Source organism: Centruroides sculpturatus, unplaced genomic scaffold, assembly GCF_000671375.1.
Source record: "Centruroides sculpturatus isolate CEXI.00-Female unplaced genomic scaffold, Cexi_2.0 scaffold1187, whole genome shotgun sequence".
Classification (NCBI taxonomy): Eukaryota; Metazoa; Arthropoda; class Arachnida; order Scorpiones; family Buthidae; genus Centruroides; species Centruroides sculpturatus.
In genome coordinates, this window is record NW_019385441.1 from 20121 (window position 1) to 28691 (window position 8571).

The 8571-nt window shown below is 32.6% G+C and overlaps 1 long non-coding RNA gene across 1 annotated transcript in view; it reads left to right on the plus strand.

The window, feature by feature from the left end:
- The window catches only part of LOC111639046, a 10441-nt gene extending 6734 nt beyond the window's left edge, over positions 1 to 3707 (plus strand). Inside the window, exons 4-5 of the long non-coding RNA XR_002758997.1 lie at positions 3278 to 3384; positions 3507 to 3707. This is a non-coding gene — a long non-coding RNA (uncharacterized LOC111639046). The remainder of the gene's footprint in view (positions 1 to 3277; positions 3385 to 3506) is intronic.
- Positions 3708 to 8571: the final 4864 nt, after the last annotated feature.

Sequence of the window (8571 nt, forward strand, 5' to 3'; positions counted from 1 at the left end):
AAAGTGGCAGCCTACCGACCTGGAGTAAAGAAATCCACCAGAAATTTTTCGGAGGGGTGACCTATCCATCACTCACCAGCCGGCCCATTGTGGACCTGGCCGATCCCATAAAGTGTTTGCTAAAAGAGGCCCTCTTATTGCGCACAAGGCGGAAAGAATTAAAAAAAAAGTATCTATTTCATATTAAATGATTCCAAAAAATTCAAGAAAAATTCCAAATTCAAAAGAGACTGACTGATTCAAAGCCCATAGGTTTAGAACGTACAAAAAGAAAGACAAAACTATCATTTCTCTTTATCTTGATTAAAGACGAATATCGAAATTCTCTTTTCATTACAGAGACGTAAAACACACATGTCACGAGACATCTACATGAAATTACACTGTTGCCAGTTTCTGGAATTTAAAGGTTACTTATAAGTGATACAAATAAAAACGTAAGTATATTATATATTAAATAATTTTATTTATAAAAATTTAAAATAACGAAATAAAAATTTATTAAATATCAAACTTTATTACTAAAAATTAAATAAATAAATAAATTTATATATATATATATATACACACACACATTTATATCGATATATACGCAAGTACAAGTATTTTAAACAGACGATGTCTGTATGCATTGAACACATCAAATTATAGTTTGGTTAGAAAAATTTCCGAGTATTACGAAGCGGAAGTCTGTCGGTTAAGCACAACATAATTGTTAGTGAAAATTGTACAGTGATAACTGAGTCATTCGTCGTCGGATAGAGAAGTTTAGAAATTGAGTTCAAGTGTAAATTGTTCATAAACAAAAGGAAAATTATTTGTTCTTCATCCATTACAGTAATGAATTACAAGGATGATTGCAGACTTAGAAGACAACGCCAACAACACATTAACAACGCAAGAATTGTCGATTCTAGCTGAATTTGATAGGTAAGTCCCGTCGTCATTAGGCTTAACTAACTGTTATGTCGATTCATACGTTCTTATATTCATTTTTCTCATTCGTTAAACATAACTTTGTATTATGTTGTAAGTAATTATCAATGTCAGCAGTGCAACTGATAAGTTACCTTTCAAACTTTCAATGACATTCTATAATTAGGAATACAGTCTGTGTTTCGTGTATATGATCGATTATCATTTCAAAAATTCTCTTACTTACATTTCATTGTTAATTGCCATTATGTTGTTAAACGTTTAATATAAAGAGAAATCATTTTAAAAATTTTAAAAACTTCTTGATTAGTAAATGAATGATTTTTCCACTTCATTTGATAAACTACATTGTTTACATATAAAGAAAAATTAAAGGTGTGTTTTTCTCCAAATGATATTTAATTATTAGAATCACATTAATGCTTATGGAAACTGTTTAATATAAAAAACTTGTAATTGTTATATATATATATTACATGATAAGATAAAATGACAATATAATAGCTTATATGAATTTTTCAGAAGAGGATAACGTAATTAGAATAAGTTCACTCAAGATTATTTATATAAACATTGTCTTGTAGCATATATCTTTTGTATTTGACTTTTATAATAATGACTTTTTTTTTCCATGTATAGTATGAAAATGGAATATTTTTATGTGCTGTGATGCTGTTTTATTAGATTTCTTTTTATGCAAATCTTTCAGCTTGCAAATTACTTGCTTAATTTAAATACCTTCATTAAAAGAATTTAATATTTTTTTTTTTAAATCTTCAGTTTTGTCATAATGAATGTAAATTATGCTTGTCTGATAAGTATGCACTCTTTTAAAAAAAAACTATCTTGTGTTATAGATGACAAAGATATTTGTACCATAAGATAATGTAAATAAATGCCATCTTTATAACAGGTATATATTTTAGAATTTAAATTAACAGCTAATACAGCTTTATAGAATTTAAAATTAATTATTAATTGAAATTTATGAGTTCTGTCATCAACACATTGAAGTTAATTTATAAGTAAAATAAATTGCATAATAGTTAGGTAAACACAAAAATGTTAAGTAATCTTTTGAATTCATGAATTATTGTATACTAATATGATTAATGTATTACATATGTATTTAAAAGCACATTGATATACAGTAGATTCTCCCATATATGAACCTATAGGTAGGAGCAATTCAGATATTAGAAAAATCTGGATATGGGAGAGTAATAATTTTTAAATAAGACTAACATCTATGCCTGCTGTGTGTATAAAAAGTGTTTACTTTGACTTTGACACTTATTTTTGACAATTACAATTAATTTTGAAAGTATTCTGTTAAAGTTGTTTGTTTTGTTCACTGATGAGTTGCTATATTGTGCCAATGCCTTGTCGTTATCGGCAGTGGTTGAGGAATTGTGCGCATCTATGAACTTTGATGCAATTTTAATTAAAAAAATTAAATGTATACACTTCAGTATGGAAAGGTAAGAATCAGAGTAGAGTATAATGTTTTCAAAAATTTTTGATTGCCTTTTATCAGTCTGGATAGGGAAGGGCTGGATGTGGAAGAGTACTGTAATCTAATACATGAAATACTTAATGCTAGCTTCTATGAGAAAATATTATATTTTGCCTTTAACAAGCTGCTGAAGTTTTATTTAAGTCATTCTTTCCAGAAGTCACCTATTACTTTAATATAAAATTTGAAATTTAAGTTCTGTTAATGTGACGATCTGTTTTTTAATATTAAGTTTACTGATGTCTGTTACAAACAAATGAAAACATTAGTAAAAATACTAATTTAAGTTATTTTTGCTGGTTTTGAGTATTTGTCTTCATTTACAAAATATATTCCAGTTTTGGAGTGTAATTAAAATAATTACTTTACCAGAGTTTAACATAAAAACAAAAATATTTTTGCGCTAGTCACCAATCTTCAGACAAAAACAATATAAAAGATTAGAATGTGAAGCACTGTTATCATAGTAATTGAATAAAATCCAGAATAACTACAGTCAAACCAAGTTAAAAAGAATAAAGGTAATAAATGAATTTATCTATTTCTAAGTAAAAATTGAAAGTGTCTGTAGAAGTAATTTTTTAAAATATCCTTTTTTGTAATAAAGTTATAGTACTTATTACTATAATCTAGACATGTTAATCCTTAAATATACAAGTATATTTAAGGATTAGGTCGCAAATATATTATATATACTTGTGGCCCAAAACGCCATGACTTCTTCCAATGTGGCCCAAAGGAACAAAAAGGTTGGACACTCCTGCTTTAGAGTGATAAATGATAATAAACCTGGTAATGCAAAAATTGAAATATTTTGTTCTATAGAATGTTAGCACCGCTGTAACGCAGTTACTATCTATATTTTCTTCGATAAATTAAGAAGTAACTCAGGCCATTCCATTAATTTCCATGACAAAGAAAATTCTTGTTAAGTAAGTTCCAAGGACTTCAATCTCTTACTTTACTAGAAAACTGGTGTTTACAGGTCGAAATTGCATGGCTCAATGGACAAATGTCGTTCATTAGGTTTTTTTTTTTTTTTTTATATTTGCAGGACAGGCTAGAAGTCTGGAATTTTCTGTTGTTTTGGGACGCTTTGGGGACTAGGAAAGGAGCAAACGAGACGTATGTGCCTTGATTACCCGTCCGTGTACGTGATCTTTTGTGCAAAACTGATGAGCATCTTTCGATATATCTGTGTATCCTTGCCGTCACAGGGCATATGATAGGCTTGTTTAAAATAACATCTAAGAAAAATGTTTTAAGAATAAGTCTGGTCGTGAATTTAAACTAGCCTAACTGCATCCGATTGCAGGGAATCTGTTGCGAAACACAAATGTTATCGATGGCCCTAATATATGAGTTATGGTTGTTCACCCTATTCATTAAACTGAAAAGGTGTTTCAGTGCTCTATTGGATCTTCCACGACAATCAGATAAATGAAATTATCGGCTGGAATTCCGTGTCAGCAGCAAGCAACTGCTGATTGTCAGTAATCTTGTGCCCAGAACAATGAATAGTGTGACAAAGAATATACAAAGTTGCCGTGATACTGCACATGACTGTGGAAACTACAACATTATTAACAGATTGTTTAACAACAGCTGTGATAACATCTTTAACGAATTATGAACTGTTAAGTTTGTGCAATTGACCGGGCTATTCCAGATATCCTTTTCTTCGAACCGTGTGATTATTCTGCTGAAGTATTTTGGATTTAATAGTCTTTAACTGTAATGAACTTCAGCGTTGTTTTTCATAGAACAACTTTAAATAAAATGCACGTTCTGGCAACTTAACTGGCCAACATAGTTGATGAAAATGACTTCCACCAGTCAAAGATGCCTTTTGTAACTGGGGTCTAATTACAGAACGATTCCGTAGCCGTAGTTCTGTTTTTTTACCACGAGATGTCGCTACTTCGTGAAGTCAAAAAGCTGGACAAGCATTAATTCTGACTGTGGTGTACAGTAGACCCTCCTATAACGCTTAGATACGTTCCACTTTATAAGAATTTTACGTTGTAGGAATCCTTAAATATATGAGCCAATTACAGCTCGACACGTGTGAATTTTACGGACTAAGGCTGTTTGAAAGGTTTTCTTCTATAAAATTAACCGATTCTAGACTAATTCGACTCAATATTTCCAAAATACGTATAATTTTTTGGGAATAATCCGTATAAACTATGCTATAAACAAAAAATTATAGGATTACTTACCGAGTGTGCACCGTTTGACTATGCCGTTGCTTACGCTTGTTTTCGTCACGGAGCAACGCACCAAACGGTGGCCACGTTTTCTGATAAGTTATTTTTCTGTGAAAACTTCATTGAACTTTGGAGACATCATTAATATAAATAATTTTNAGGCTTAATTTTCTAATTTTTAACGATACAATAGCGACGATTATTATTTTAAAAAATTGTTAGGCTTAGTAGGTTAATAGCGATATACTAATATACTAATTACATGGGATATAATAATATACTACACTAATAATGGATTTTTTCATACTTTTCGGTTATCCGACTTTTCAATTATCCGACCAACCCCAGTCCCCAATTGAGTCGGATAATCGAGGCTCTACTGTATTTTATTTCACAATCAACATTTATCTTTGAAATGTTTCACAAAACCAAACTCAATTTTCTTCATAGGCATCCTTATTTGGTTTTCAAGAGATTCTATAAAACCTAACCCTAGTAAATACCAAGAGTTAAGTGTACCTTGTGTAATTTGAGTAAAGTCTTTCGAATTTGTAGTTTAAATCCATCAACAAATTATCATCGTCAGTAAAATATTAGTGAACTTTTTGTCGCCTGATTTAACAGATCCGCTATGATTTATTTGAACGTTAGCTAAGAAAAATGCTACAGTATTCATAAGAAAGATGTACAAGGTCTGTTCAAAAAGTATCGGACCTTTTTTTTTCGCGTAAACCAATGATGCGCGAGAGGCCTCCTTCGGTGGAGTTGTGGAGGGGACAGTCATGCACAGCCCTGAATTTTTTCCCGCCTGCAGGAAGCGTCAGTCGTTGGCAATCGGCCTATGAGTGAGGTCATGTAGTGAGCTCTCGTCGGATTCCACTAAGCTGGAAAATGACTGAACAACGTGAGCAGCGATATTACATCAAATTTTGCCAAAAACCTTGGCGATACCCGAGCGTAAACCATTCGCAAGATTCAGCAGGCTTTCGGGGACGATCCTCGAGGCCAAAAAAAGCGCGGCAGGTCCGTAGCAATGTCAAAGGTCATGTTGACAGTTTTTCGACTCTCGTGAGGTGGTGTGTCGTGAGTACGCACCAAAAGGCCAAACCATCGCAAAGGAGTACTACCAGGAGGTCCTTTGTCGTCTTTCCGATACAGTGCGACGCAAACGACCGGATCTGTGGTCGATCAAAACTTGGCAGCTCCATCGTGATAACGCATCCGCCCATTCTGCGCATCTGATTCGGGCTTTCGTCGCCAAACACAATACTCCTGTGGTTCGTCACGCTCCATACTCTCTCCACATGGCTCCGTGTAACCTTTGGCTATTTCTCAAGCTGAAAATGCCGCTAAAAGAAACCCAAATTTAGTCGAGAGAAGACATCGTGCGAAATGCGACGGACCGGCTGATAACCATTCCAAAAAATGCGTTCCAGCAGTGTTTCCAGCAATGGCAGGAACGCTGGGAGAAGTGTATACATTACCAAGGAAACTACTTTGAAGGGGATTAGGGTTTTGTACCTCAAAGTCAATAAATTTATTTTTGCCGTTCAAAGGTCCGATACTTTTTGAACAGACCTTGTATTCTTTATGAAAAAGATTCATTGAAAATTATACATTTACAACATTTTCATACGCACAATCTGTTATCGAATGTTTTCCTTTTGTAAGTACAGTACAGTACATTTCCGAATTGAGCGTAGTCACGATCCCGTGTGCCAGAGCCGCGCGATTTAATTCCATGAATTTTAGACAGTACGACGCGGTTCACTTTAGTTGGTTGTCAACTTATCTGTGTCTCTCCATTCGTAGAAATCTGTCAAATACAGTACATAATATTCTTAATTACTACTGAATGAGCTGTTAATATTCACGAAAACAATTATTTTAAGATATATTAATTAAATACAGCATTTTTAAAATTTCAGAACAGAATTTACTTACCCTTCATTGTTTTGAATTCCAGCTTCTCAATTTCACAGGCAAATCCATGTATTGTACAGGTACAGTACTTTCTTCAAATGTTCACGTAATCGAAGGAAAGTAGAAAATCCTTCGGATCATAAGTCTCGCGACAGAATATAGACTTTTCTTCCACCAGGATTTGCTTATTTTCTAAACCTACACGCTTGTTAGTAAGATTTCCTATTGAGGAGAAGTGCTTATCGCAATAACAACAAGTATTTTCTAATACATCCAACGCAATATTTTCCATAACGATTTCTTAGCAACGTAGCGGGAATACTTCGAAACCAATTATCGATGATAAAGTATGGTTTTAAAGCTAAAATATCGACAAAAAATTCCAAGCACACCGTACGGTACGAGGTATACGCTATCTAACCGTCACGATAGCGTGGTAAAAACCAGAACTACGGCTACGGAATCGTTCTGTAATTAGACGCCAGTCATTTGTATCGCAAGCGTATTATCTACAATTTCATAAAACACGTGTTCTTTTGCAATGGAAACTGACTTTTCGTTGTCTGTGGTGCCAAATGTGCAGGAGTAGTACGTTCTGACACTATTGTTTAAGGAAATAATAATAAATGAAATTATTTGTGGCGCTATTTGTTATGAAATTTGTAAAGTGAACATAATTTCTGAATATAAATTGTTTACATTTTTTTTTTCTGGGTATTCATTGTAAGAAAAATTGCACTGACTATCTGGTATGGTAGATAGGATTTCTAGCAACGAAGTGCCATTCATTATTGAAAAGTCTTCTTCGGAAAATCTTTTTAGTTATACAGAATAGCTTATATTATAATCGAAATGGGTTGATAATAATAGTAATAATAGTAATAAGCGCAAAGCCCAAAGGGTTGGGGGTTGAAATTTGGTACACAGTTAGGGTACGCCATAAAAATGTACACTAAGAAAATATTTTTTGAAATTTTCCCCACGGGAAAGAGGGAGAGGATTAAGGCTTTCCCTATAGAACTCGGCTACTATTATACTATTATAGATGCGGTTTTTGCGTTCCAAACTCGAAAATTCGAAATATTGAATTAGAAATACAATGTTTTTTTAAATACAACCATAATAGTAAAATGCCAAGTAATAATAATAACATGTTTTGATTTTATAGACAAACTAGCAGGTAAGTCCCGTGTTGCCCGGACAAAAATTAAAAATAAAATTGCTTGAGAACTATTCCATATTTTCAAAATTATATTTGCAATAAATTATATTTTCTTTTCCTGAATTTGATGTTATGAACGGTATGAGATGTATCATTTATACGATAGAAGCTGATGTTTCAGGATATCAGGAAGAAGTAATATTAGGAAATATATTTTACAAATAAATGTATTATATTAATATTATTTTGTATTTTTACTAGAATAATATATTACATTTCATTTCAAGTTGATAAATATCAGTTTATAATTCTAAACTATTATTGAAATTTAATCTATAGATGTTAACGATGACAGAGAGAACTTGATATGTTGGTCTTCTAGTTGGCAAGCGATAAGTAAACAAGCCATTGACAGAGTCCATTTTATATGAGAACTATGTTACAGTAGAACCTCGAAAACTCGGCCTAATGTGGACCGAAGGGTGGCCGAGTTTGTGAAAATGCCGGGTTATCGGGAATGGGGTTTAAAAAAATAAGTACGAGTGTTTCCTCAGAAAATACTGTGTATTGTACTTGTATATATTGTTTACTTGAGAATATAACAGAGAATAAACTGCTCAAATACCCTTAAACAAAGAAAAAGTGCGTCCTTTATGAAGGCATAGAGCCTTTACTACATGAAAATGAAAATTAATGAATACACTGTGTACAGTAATTTACCTGATAAGACAGACCTCAGAAAAATACTTTATGAGAGCTTTTATACTTTTATAAAGCTGTCTATAATGAAAATTAATTAACTAAGGATTTTTTTGCCCTGCCAG